Below are 12,837 nucleotides of genomic sequence, written 5' to 3' on the forward strand. Positions count from 1 at the left end.
CGGCATCGCCTTGATGACACACGATGGGACTTTCCTTTGAGTGGCTTCCATATCAAAAATCAGACAAGACTATGCTAAGGAAGGAACAGTAAACACCCCCATGTAACAGATAAAGAAGCTAAAAGACAAATTAGGTCACTGATTTAAGTGACATAATGAGTCAGTCCTAACTCTGGCCGTCTGACTTCTTACAGCCATGTCTGCGAGGTAGCTGTTGATTTTCACCTTGTAAATTTACCACTAACGTACGTAAAAATGGTCGTTCCTTGCCATGTGTTGTTGCTCAGACTAATAATAACCATAAGAATGATAATAAAGACTGATACTTAGCTCTCCTGTATGTGTGCCAAGCACTGTCCTAAGTGCTGCGCATGAGTTAACCCTTTAATCCTGACAGCACCCCTGAAGGGTCAGTGCTGTTTTCACTTGGTTTTTTCACAGATTATGAGACGGAGGCACAGAACAGAGTTTAGGCGACCTGCCTGAGGTCACACAGCCCTGAAGGGGCACAGCTGGGGTTGGGACTCAGGCAGCCCGGCTCCCCAAGTCAGGAGAGGTGAGTAAATGAGGACGAAAATGGAATAGCTAGTGGAAGTTATTTCTCCCCCAAATTGTGAATGTCTTGCCAACAGTGGTCTCAACTGCTGTGGAGGAACAAACCGACTCACCCCCTGAACGAGCTGCACGAAAAGGAAGGAGGAGCCACGTGGAAACAGGAGCTCGGGATGTGAATAACCTGTCGGGTGGGCGCACAGGCTCTGTGGAATCCCGAGGGGACGGCATAAACCTACGGTGAGTGTGACCATGACGTGGGACACACAAACACCAGGACCCAGGATTACAACCAAGCCAGATCCGTGAGACAGGGCCTCGCTCCACGGGCCCCCGCCTTCCAGTAACAGGATTGCGAGTGCAGTGACCACTGGCACAGGGGAAGGAAGGGCTGCAGACCCGGCCAGGACTGGGCTCTGATCGGCAGAGTCCCAGTATTGTCTTCCAGTTGCTAGACTACGCTGCTTTCCAGTACATGATTAGGGATATAAAAACTAAAATGTAAGGAAAGCATTTTCATACAAATAATTTCAACCGCAACGAGGCAAACTGGCTTCTGATGAAGTTGGCAAGGGCAGGTAATGAACTCACTCCAGTTGACATATTGAGAGTTGCTCTCTCCAGATCCAACTGGCAGCTTCATAATTATGGAAACGTCCGTGTTGTTTCCACTTATCCAGGGTTAGGCCTGCTGGTATCTGATTCAGTGTTTACTTCATGAATGAGGTCAGTTCCCAGCACAGCTGGGGTTTCAGCAAAGGAACCAGAGCCGCTGGTCAGCAGACAGCGTTCCCAATCACCTCTGAGCGTGGATGTCAGGGCCGCCTTCTCACAGCTCACCCACGCTGGCCACTCTCTCTGGCATTTTCTGGGGCTTGGCTCTCCTCCCTGCTCTGCAGACGGAACCCGAGCTGCAGCCTGAATGTGATGAGATCACATCCAAGTTTCCCACAGCCCAGCGGTTCACTCTTCAACCTGCCCCCCGGCATTGCGACATCTCGCCCCTTCTGAGGTTCAGAACTGCCAGGAAACCGGGTCGCTGTTTAAAGTTATTTATTCCAGGCTGGTTCCACTTGTGTGGCGTGAGAGTGACTCAGAATACCTTGGAAGCCACCTCCAGAGGTAACTGTGTCCCACAGGCCAGAGCATTCTCTGGGCCAACTCCCCACACTGGGGAAAACAAGAACAAAAGCTCACGAGGGCTCAGAACACTCGTTTACGGAGTGACATCCCCAAAGTTCACGGAGGTGACAGGGAAGCCTGCTGAGGGCAGAGAGGAGGGGCGGCGCTCCAGGTGACTGCAGCAGCGGCTGCAGGGGTCGTCAGCGTCGTCGATCTGCTCCCCTGCGTCCCGAGCCGCAGCCTTGGGACAGCAGCAGCGACAGAGCGTGGGCCCAAGTCTGGAGCGGCTTCTCAGCTCTGGCGGGAATGGCTTTACCTCAGCGAGAGAAGGTGGTAGGAGCTTAGGGACAGCGACCTGGTTTGTATTGCACAACGATCGTGGGAATCATATGCTGAGACGGTTTCACGCAAAATCTGTGGGCTGTGGGGGGAATCTGGAGTAGGACGTGGTTTAGGAGCATGAGGCAAAGGCAGATTCAACAAGGAGGCTTCCTCCTTCTCACGCTGACAAGGCAGAGTATGTGCCACGACCCACGTTGTCACCGCCTAACAGACCGGGGGCTGCTGACACAGGTGCGAGAGAACAGCGTGGAGGAGCCACAGACCCAGATGTGAAGAGGTGAGCTCTCTCCTCCACTGACCTCAGCAGAGGGCGTTTTAGGATAAAGACTTCACTCTCTCTCTCATCTCAAGGGTTGGTCCAGCGGCCACGGGAGACTTCAGAACGTCTCTGCCCACCGGAGGGTCTAAAGAGCCTGTTCGACTCGAGTCAGATTCAATCACTTCCCTGACATGCTCCCTCAAGAGCACAACCTGCCTCAGCCCCAGGATGCTCCGTCCACCGATTCCTGTGACCCAGACCCCCGTTACTTGCTGGCGATTCTGTTGCCCGTTGTATCCACCGTTGTCATGTCAACTTCTAGTCTAAATGATCTTTTCCCTTGAATATGCTTCTGGAAGTTTTTGAAGATGAGGCCCTGAACAAAGTTCATTCCTCACCCTCTCTGGCCTCGTCACCTTGGCCCTCTGCCCGCTTGGCTGCCGCTGCTGACACTTGAACGTACCAGACACACGTGCACCTCAGGGCCTTGGCACGCGCTGCTTCCTCCGCCTGGAATACTCTCGCTGGGCTGTCCACGTGGCTCCAGCAATCAATCCCTTCTTTTAGGTCTTCATCCACATGCCTGCCGGCCAGCCACTCTCCTCCCCAGACCCTCCCATGTGTGTCCTCCTTCCATACATGTTTGTCCCTGGAGCTTTTAACCCCATCTCAGACAGCACCCACTACCTGTCTGTTCTCCACCTACCTCCCCCATTGGAACGCCAGCTCCACGCCGGCAGGGATTTTTGACTCTTTTGTCCACTGTCACAGACTCATACCTGTAACAGTGCTTGGCTTATCCACCCTGAAATATTTACTGAGTGTTCCCTGCACACCAGGCACCAGTCTAGACACTGGATGTTTTTGCAAAAGTTTGTCCAGGGCTTCCCTGGTGGCGCAGTGGTTGGGAGTCCGCCTGCCGATGCAGGGGACACAGGTTCGCACCCCGGTCCGGGAGGATCCCACGTGCCGCGGAGCGGCTGGGCCCGTGAGCCATGGCCGCTGAGCCTGTGTGTCCGGAGCCTGTGCTCCGCAACGGGAGAGGCCACAACAGTGAGAGGCCCATGTACCGCAAAAAAAAAAAAAAAAAAAAAAATTGTCCACTGATTGAGGCATTGGCTCAGTAGGTCCTATAAGCTGAAAGAAGCTGTGTGTCTCCTGATTCCTCGCAGAGATTTGAGGACTTGGATAAATACTTTGCCTCTCTCCCTCTCCTTCGCTGCCCCCTTGATTCTGTATATTCTGCTTTCCCAACAGACACAGGAAAGGGGGCTCATTCCAGAGGAAAGGCAGAACCTTCTATGATTTAGGAGCACAGGTGTTCGCTCTGCCGGGCCAACTGAGCCTGCTTTTTACGAGCTTCTGAGGAGGAAACGCATCTGACGTGCTGTCACCTCCCGGTCGTTAACAGAGAGCCCTGGGACTGGCTGAGCTGTGGGCGAGGCAGGCGGCTGGGGCCTTTACACAAGCTTTCCAGAGAGATGGGGGGAGGGGGGAGGTTGGCGGGGTGAGCTGATGCCTCAGCCACAGCAGAGGGATGGAGGCTGCAGCCTGCAGCCAGCAGCCTGGCTGGAAATTCTGCGTAAAGGACACCTAGAGGAAGAGGGGCCTCCGTCCCTCTCCACCTCGCTGTCACCCTGCATTTCTCACCCCCTCCCCACCCCAGAGATTTGCAGCCCGGGAGGCTCCCTGCATCTTGATCATTTAAAAGCTCGCTGGTTTCTCCCAACAAATCAGAACTTCTTTTCTTTCCTCCCTTTTGAAAAGCCTTTTGTGAGATTGGGAGTGACCCAAAAGTAACCTCTCTATTCCTGTCTGAAGGGAAAATATTTCCAGATCAGAGTGGGCAGTCGGCAGTGCCAAGCCCGGGCATATATGAATACTCGATTATGCCTCCTGAGCCGCCAGCCAGTCACAGTTTCAGAAACGAACCAGCAGCAGAGCAAAGAACTTGCGAATCAAGAGGTTTATTCTTCTCCCCTATGCAGTATTTTGAAACCGAAGTTTCCACATTTTTAAGGGTTTGATGTCATAAAATTCCCATGTATGACTGCATTTTGAAAAATGGAGTCATTGTGTGTGTGTCGGAATGTGAGAGGTTTAGCGTATCACTTAGAACCAGGAATCTGAGATGCACAGACAAGACAGGCCACTGGGCATTTTCTGTCATGAGTTCATGTGATGGTAAGACTGTTCCGGAACCATCTGGAAGTTAAGTGTCAGTCTTCTGAAAAGAACTGGGACCTCTGAGTGCCAGCTGTTGTTATGACAAGTGCAGTGTAAGCAGGTTTCTATTTAAAACATTCACAGCTGGTACTTGACTAGTTCTTGTTGTCCGAAGGGCACCCTCTCTCCCTCGGATTGTTTTCCACGCTAGTCTGGTTTAACCCAACCTGCTGGGTCAAACCCAACCCAAAGGCATGAAGAGAAGGACATTGATAAAAGGAGCAGGGAAGTTATGGTCTTGTGCTGCCGGAACCAGGCTCAGATGAAGACAAGACAGCCCTGGAGACAGTGCTGGAGGGCGAGGGGTGGAGAGCGGCCAGAGATGGCGAGGAAGGAGTGTTTCCCTGGCTTTGCGTGAAAGAGGAGGCAAAGGCAGACACCCAGGACTTACCCCTTCACAGCCTGTCTAGTAAGGCCCTTGGGTGCCCCCTGGGATCCAGGACGCCTAATCTAAGTAAACTCCAGATCTGGACAGCAGTTGCCTATGGCGGGCAGGGGACACTCAAGAGAGGAAGAAGGAGAATTCAGAAGTGGGGTGAGCGGGGCTGGAAACGGGGAGATGGAGGGATCTGCAGCACAAGCAATCGAAGGCAGAGACCAAGGATGAGCTGGGTGTCAGGACGGCAGCCCAGAGTCTTTATTATCATGTAGGTCCCCAATCTTCCTCGCCTTAATTATGGAATGAAAAGTGGTGAGGCTCGGATACTCGAGGACCGGGGCTTTAAGGCTGTGGATTTTGTTCCTATATTTCCCCAGTTGTGTAAGACTTCTCCCTTCTGGTCTTCAGAGGCCCTCCTCTCCGTCCTCCCACCTCCATTCTCCCTCCTCCCTCCTCCTTCATCAGCCCTCCTCCCTCTCTTCTCCCTCCTCCTCCTCCCTCCTCCACCCTCCCCATCCCTCCTCCATCCTCCCTCCTCCATCCTCCATCCTTTACTCCATCTTCCTTCCTCCCTCCTCCATCCTCCCTCCTCCATCCTCCCTCCTCCATCCTTTACTCCATCTTCATTCCTCCCTCCTCCCTCCTCCATCCTCCCTCCTCCATCCTCCCTCCTCCATCCTTTTCTCCATCTTCCTTCCTCCCTCCTCCCGCCTCATCTCCCTCCTCTTCCTCCTGGGCACAGCCAGTCACAAAGGGGCAAGAGTGACACCAGTGGGGACAGAGGTGTGCTGGAGCTGGGCCTGCAGTAGTCAGCCCTGGAACAAGGCAGCACTTGTGTATATAGAAGCTTTTCAAGGCGGTTTCACAGATACAGGGACGTTGGAGTGAGAGGAACAGAGAAATTCCAGAGATTTTTCACGTGCAAGCGGATATTTCCTTTGAGAGTTCGTAGACTAAATACTACTCCTTGTGTCTGAGGGACGGTGTATACTGCTGACCTGGCAATGTTCTCTGCGCGAGGCAGGCACCAGGAGCCCCCGGCGGCCTGGAGGGAGATGGAGGCAGAGGAAGGTGAGGCCGCCTGAATAAATGTCTTTATGGAAGAACATCGGGGGTGTTCTCCCCCCGCTGGACAAGAAATCCATTTCAAATATGGAGGAAGAACGTGTTGGCAGATCTTGGGAATGAAATGAGCTGGACTTCTCAAGATAAATATACCCAGGCCTCTCTATTAACCATTTTCACATATGTACATATATTTTCATCGACTTTATTTTTTAGAGCAGTTTTAGATTTACAGCCAAAGTGAGTGGAAAGTACAGAGAGTGCCCATCTACCCCCTGTCCCCACACGCACAGCCCCTCACTATCAACGTCCCCCACCAGAGCGGCACGTTCGTCATGCTCAACAAACCTACACTGACGTCACTGTCACCCAAAGTCCACACCTCACATTAGGGTTCACTCCGTGTTTTGCATATTCAAAAATGTTGACAAATGTATAATGACATGGTGTCACACGGCCTAAAAGTCCTCCGTGCTCCCCGTATTCATCCCTCCCCTGCCTCCAACCCCTGGCAAACACGGATCTCTTCACTGTCCCCATGGTTTTACCTTTTCCAGAATGTTCTATAGTCGGAATCATGCAGCCTTTTCAGATTGGCCTCTGTCGCTCAGTAATGCATGTAAGGTTCCTCCATGTCTTTCATGGCTTGATGGCTCCTTTCTTTTTCGTGCTGAATAATACGCCATTGTCTAGATGTAGCCATCTTCATATATATTTAAGCAGCCAGATTTTTTAATGGGGTGACATAAGTTACTAATAAAATCTATGATCAGATAAAGGCAACACTTGGCTTAAATGGAACAACCTCTATATCAACCCTATTAATATGAGGGCTATTATCAATCCTTCTGGTTGTAATAAGTAAACTGAGGCACAGAGACGACCTGACAGTTAAGTTAGTGTGGCGAGATCCATAAAAAGAACAGAAGAGTCTAGAATCCCAGCTGTTTGCTCTAGCTCAGATCAGAGCGTAATAATACGTTAGTAGTGTGTTTTTTTTAATATAAATTTATTTATTTATTTTTGGCTGCGTTGGGTCTTCGTTGCTGCGCGTGGGCTTTTCTCTAGTTGCGGCGAGCGGGGGGCTACTCTTCGTTGCGGTGCGCGAGCTTCTCATTGCGGTGGCTTCTCTTGTCGCGGAGCACGGCCTCCAGGTGCGCAGGCTTCAGTGGTTGTGGCTCGCGGGCTCTAGAGCGCAGGCTCAGTAGTTGTGGTGCATGGGCTTAGCTGCTCCGCACCATGTGGGATCTTCCCGGACCAGGGCTCGAACCCGTGTCCCCTGCACTGGCAGGTGGATTCTTAACCACTGTACCACCAGGGAAGCCCATTAGTAGTGTTTTAAGTTGATAAATGTGGGGAGGGGGACAGACCCTTACTCCCAGCTCTTCAGGTTGCCGGGCAAAGGGAATTCCTTAGAGTAACACTCCTTGCCTCTCCGCCTCCCCACACCACTTCCTCCTTTCACCCCAGGGGAGGAGGAGCCACTTTCCCAGTTGGGTAGTTGGGGAAGAACTGGGCATGCTCAGAGTATCCCCCAGCTCCTCTCTGGGATAGCCTAGCTGTGGAGCACACACTGGTCAGCTGGTCAGCTCTCAGCCAGCCTGTGTAAATCAGCAGGTCCAATTCAGGAAGGTGACATCAGCAAGCCCACTGGCCCACACACCCAAGCCATGTCCTACAAACAGGTTCATAAGAATAATGACACTAGCATCCCAATCTCATTTTCTCTGACTCCTACCTCTGACTGGTTGTCCTGATTTAAGTGGGGAGGACACCCACTTCCAAACCTATAATGTCATCATGAGTGGCTCTGACAGGCTCTTAGCACCTTATCAGCCAGATTCTTACTGGTGCCAAATTGTCTCCACCATCACTGAATCTGGTAACTCTGAAGCTATTTTAGGCCCAAGGGACAAGATTTAGTGAACTGAGGTAGTAAATTAATTAAAAGCCCTGAGCTAGCCTGGAAGCGCAGCCAGCCTACTTTCAGGTAATCATTTGATCCCTTAGAGAAATCCAACTGAAAAACTAATTTTAGACCAGAAATTTAACTGCTTACAGCCTATACAACAAGTCTATCTGGAAATGTCTACATAGAACCAACTGCAAACTAAAATTTCCATGAAAGAAAACAGATATTAAGACTACATCCAAATTTTTATCAGGAGTTGCAGAAAACTTCCCTCTTCTGCCCTAATGGTTTTTTTTTTTCCTAAAGGATGTTTTATTTATTTATTTATTTATTTACTTATTTATTTATTTATTTATTTTGGCTTCGTTGGATCTTCGTTGCTGCGCATGGACTTTCTCCAGTTGCAGCGAGCGGGGGGCTACTCTTTGTTGCGGAGCATGGGCTCTAGGCGCGCGGGCTTCAGTAGTTGTGGCACGTGGGCTCAGCAGCTGTGGCTCACGGGCTCTAGAGCACAGACCCAGTAGTTGGGGCACACGGGCCTAATTGTTCCACGGCATGTGGGATCCTCCCAAACCAGGGCTCAAACCCACGTCTCCTGCATTGGCAGGTAGACTCCCAACCACTGCGCCACCAGGGAAGCCCCCATCCTAATGGTTTGATACACATTTTCATGCCTTGAGTCCATCCCAGTACATCCAGGTCATTTGGTAACATCTGAGTTTTCTTGAGCCAAGGTTGAAATACTACCATGGCTTATTAACATCCACAGCGACAGTAAAAAGTGTAATGTTTCTGTATCTGCCTACGTAGGGACTACACAAGAACCACGATGAGCCCCTTGAGAACAAAATCTAATTTACATATACGTCGTGTGTCTAGTCCACACAGCATCACTCATGAGAGCCCATTAATATTTGACAATTAGGGGAAGGAGGATGGCGATGATGATGGAAAAGGTTTTCCCGAGCTCAGTTACCATCTTGGCTAAGGTGGGCTGCTCAGTGAGACAGACACTGACTCACTGTGGCTAACAAGTTACCATTCCCAGCCCCCTCCTCCCTTGTCTACCTCAACTCAGGCTGCAAGAGCCAAATGCACCTGGCCCAGTTCTACCAAAGGACACAGGCATGGATGTCTTCTGGAGGCCCTCTGCAAGAGGTTTTGCTTTTCTTCTATGAGGTGGATAGAACTGGTGATGCCCTTTCCCTTCTCCCTTCCTTGACAGTGGGCATGATTCCTGGAGCGGCAGCAGCCAATCATGACCATGAGGTGACCAACAAACTCTCTGAAGCCGCAGGTAGCCTAGTGCACAAAAGCTACTCTAGCTGCCAACCTTCTCTCCCCTGGGTGTAACTATGGCCATCACAGGCCATCAGAAATGCCTGGAACATCATTAATCCAAAGAAGACAAGCTGCACTATTAAAATTAACTGCTGGCCTACTACCCTCAGCTAATACGAATGGAACAAGATGTTAAAAAATGATCCTGTTTCAACTCTGGCGAAGGTCCTGAGGCACTACCAGTAGGTCCCAACTACTCTCATGTTGCAAGGAGGCACTAGACCACGTCTGCATGGCCTGCAGAGCTGTGACCACCCACGGGTTGGAGGTGGCAAGGCCTAGAGGGAGAGATTGGAAATTAGAGGATTTCTTTAAAGGTAGTTGTTGGATGCTGTGGCCCCAGCTGTGGACGAGAGGAGGGGGCCTAGTATAGAGGACTTTGAGGAGGCCATTCACAGGGCTGACATACGTGCCCAGTAGTTTGGGGGACCAGACAACTGGTGTCTGTCACGTGCCCGAGAAATCTTAACAGCAAGAAGCCCTAAAGTTGGGACTTCCTTGGTGGTCCAATGGTTAAGAATCTGCCTTCTAGCGCAGGGGACTTGGGTTCGATCCCTGGATGGGGAACTAAGATCCCACATGCCTCAGGGCAGTTAAGCCCGCACGCCGCAACAACTGAGCCCGTGTGCTCAGGAGGCCGAATGCCGCAACTAGAGAGAAGCCCACGCGCCACAACAAAGATCCCGCGTGCCACAACTAAGACCCGACACAGCCAAAGAAAGAAAGAAAGAAAGAGGCCCTAAAGTCATTACAGGAGAGGTGGCTGCACAATTAGGGACAGAGTCCCACCCCTGGTTTTCCCACAGAGCAGAGCTGGCCCCAGAGGGCTGCCGGCAGAAAGGGGCTGAGCCATGAGGCTAAAACACTGGCTGAGCAAGTCTCCATCCCCCTCGAGGGAGCCACATGTGAGCCAATCCCCCAGCACATGGGGAGTCTCCAAGAAACCCCAAAGCCCGTCACAGCTTTGAGTGGCCAAAGGAGGCAATGGCTGATTACATGGGGGCCCCAATTACTTCACCCTGGAGGGGCCCAGTGAGTGGGAGGGAAGCGAGTAGACAGAAAATGTGGAGAAACCAAGTGTGAGCGTTCATTTTATGTGTCAATTTGACTAGGCCACGGGGGGCCTAAATACTGGGCCAAACGTTATTTCTGGGTGTGTCTGTGAAGGTGTTTGTGGACGAGATTAGCATGTGAGTCCATAGACTGACTGAAGCCGATCGCCCTCCCCCCAACCCGTGAGTGGGCCTCATCCTATCCATTGAAGGCCTGAGTAAGAAAGAAAGTTCCCTCTCTGCCCGACTGTCTTCCAGCTGGGACATCATCTGCTCCTGCCTTTGGACTCACGCTCGCACTGGGACTCACGGCTTCAGCTCTCCTCAGTCTCCAGCTTGCTGTCTGCAGATCTTGAATGGCTCCACCTGCATGATCCGTGACGGTCAGTTCTTTAGGGTAAATATATATCTCTGTCTCCTATCCGTCCTCTGGAGACCCCAGCCTAAAGCACAGGGGGAACTTCGAGAAGGGCACCTCTGCCGTCTCCCACCGCAGGCTGCTGGCGGGGCGCGGCGTTCTGGAGCTGAGTGGGAAGAAATGTAACCTCTATACATCCATGTTGCACAGAGACCCTGTGGACTTGAAATTACCAGAAGACTTTCTGCCATCCACCGGCTGCTGGAAGGTCACAGAGCTGCAGAGATTGCCCTGGGGAGGGGGGTGGCGGTGGCTAGAGAGAAACCAGCCCCCCAGGAAGCGTGGGAGGGGCCCTGGAAACTAAAGAAGAGAGTTTCACTCTGCTGCACCCACAAACCCCATCAGCGCCGCACCTCGTTTTCACAAACATGGTGCGTGACGCCTGCAGATGATTTGTGTGTTTAGGCAGAACCCAAACATTTCCCAGGTCTCTTCTCCCAAACGCTAAACTCCTTTCTCCCTCCTTGGCAATCTGCGTAGGTTTTAGAGCACAATAACGTGTGGAATTGAGACCTTTGGTTTATTAAAAGTAAAAAGTAGCTTCGAGGAGCATAGAATTACACAGTTCCGTTTTAAATGTGCTTGAAAAGCAACTCCTTCCAAAGCCGTATCATTTCCCATCCCGTAAGAATCCCGCTGGAGTTGGGAGGGTGGCCTCAAATCGAGTTCCAAGCTGTGTCTCAGCCGGTGAGAGACGCGGCAGACAGTGTGTTGAAAACCACCAGACCAGGAGTAGCTGATGTTTATCTGTCTCTGTCGAATTCCCAGGGATACCACGGGGGTTTCCAAGCCCATGTGGGAAGCGTCGTCAGCCTGTGTCCAGAGGTGCAAAAAGCATGAGATTGGGCAATTTCTGCGTCTTCACCCCCGCTGCCCTCATCTCGCTTGGTGCTGGCTCTCTCCGAGTCCTCTGGGCCCCTGGGCCAAGGCAGGCTGGATCCAGCTGGATATTTATAGCGCTGCTACATGAGAGCAGCTAGTGGGAGCAGGTGGTTTCTGATAGGGGGAAAGGAAGCTGTTTATACCGGGAGTTGGATGAAAATTAGCCAGAGGGCGGGCTGCAGCCATAGTTGGTGTTCCTTGCCTTCTCAACACTGGGGAAAGTCCTCGGGATCCTCAGGTGAAAATACCTCTCAGCCTTGCTGCCTAGACAGTTCAATTCAGCAGGTGCTGGTGGGGCACCAGGTGCCGGGTAGGCCCTGAGGTGAGTAAGACAGGCCCCTCTCCTCGTTACAGTCCAGGAGGGGAGACCTTGTGAAAGTAAACCGTGATGATGTGGTCCAGCTCTGCCCGCTGAGAGCGCCTCGGGAACACAGACACCAACGTGATGGAGGCTGCTGGGCCTTGGGGAATGGAGATGGGGTGGGGAGAGGGGAAGGAGTGGTCAGGGAGGACCACAAGGCCATGACTGCTAACCTGGCTTGGTGGGATGGACAGGAAAGGTCCAGGGAGGAAGGAATAGAATTCAGGGTGTGGAGGTTTTGCAGCCTGACCTGGTGCATTCTGGGAACATCCAGAAATCAGCCGTGACCTGAGGGATTTCGGAGGCAAAGGCTGAACAGGTGAGCAGGGCTGGGCCGAAAAGGGTCACTGTCCATGCCCAGGAACGCGCACTAATGCCAACTGCGCCTTCAGGCAGGAGGAGCTGGCAAAGCTTTCTAAGCCGGGAAGCGGTCGTTATTCCAGGGAGCAGGGGAAACTGTGGATCTGTGGGCAAGTTCCTCCTGTGTCTCTGGTGGCACCATGCCTGGCACAGCTGGTACAGCATAAATGCCTGTTGAAAGAGCAGACTCACCAATCTACACCCCTGTCTGGAGGTCATGTGTGCAGACCGTCCATGAGATGAGTCCGGGCAGACGCGCTGGGCGCCGGACGGCGGCTGCAGGCACCGTCCCCTCCAGCCCCTTAGGCGGGTCCAAGCCTCCCCAAGGTTTCTTCCCATCTCACTTCTCTGCCCCACAGTCCAGCTCTGCCCTGCCTCCGCTCTGATTCTGCCTGTTGCTTTATCTCCACCTTGGCATCCACCCTGGCACGGGTGTGGCCTCAGGCCTTCTATTTGAAACCCAAGTAATAACCATAACAACAGCAAAAGACACTCCTGTGTGCTCTGGCTGAAGGTTTGGGGAGTTGAAGCAAGTTTACAAACGCTAACAACTTAAAACGGAGTAT

General features: G+C 52.1%; 1 long non-coding RNA gene across 1 annotated transcript in view; it reads left to right on the forward strand.

Annotated features, from left to right (window-relative positions):
- Nucleotides 1–12,837, forward strand: part of LOC137214965 (uncharacterized) — a 34,978-nt gene that overhangs the window by 6,704 nt on the left and 15,437 nt on the right. Inside the window, exon 2 of the long non-coding RNA XR_010939114.1 lies at nt 10,509–11,872. This is a non-coding gene — a long non-coding RNA (uncharacterized lncRNA). The remainder of the gene's footprint in view (nt 1–10,508; nt 11,873–12,837) is intronic.

Source organism: Pseudorca crassidens, chromosome 2 (assembly GCF_039906515.1).
Source record: "Pseudorca crassidens isolate mPseCra1 chromosome 2, mPseCra1.hap1, whole genome shotgun sequence".
Lineage (NCBI taxonomy): Eukaryota > Metazoa > Chordata > Mammalia > Artiodactyla > Delphinidae > Pseudorca > Pseudorca crassidens.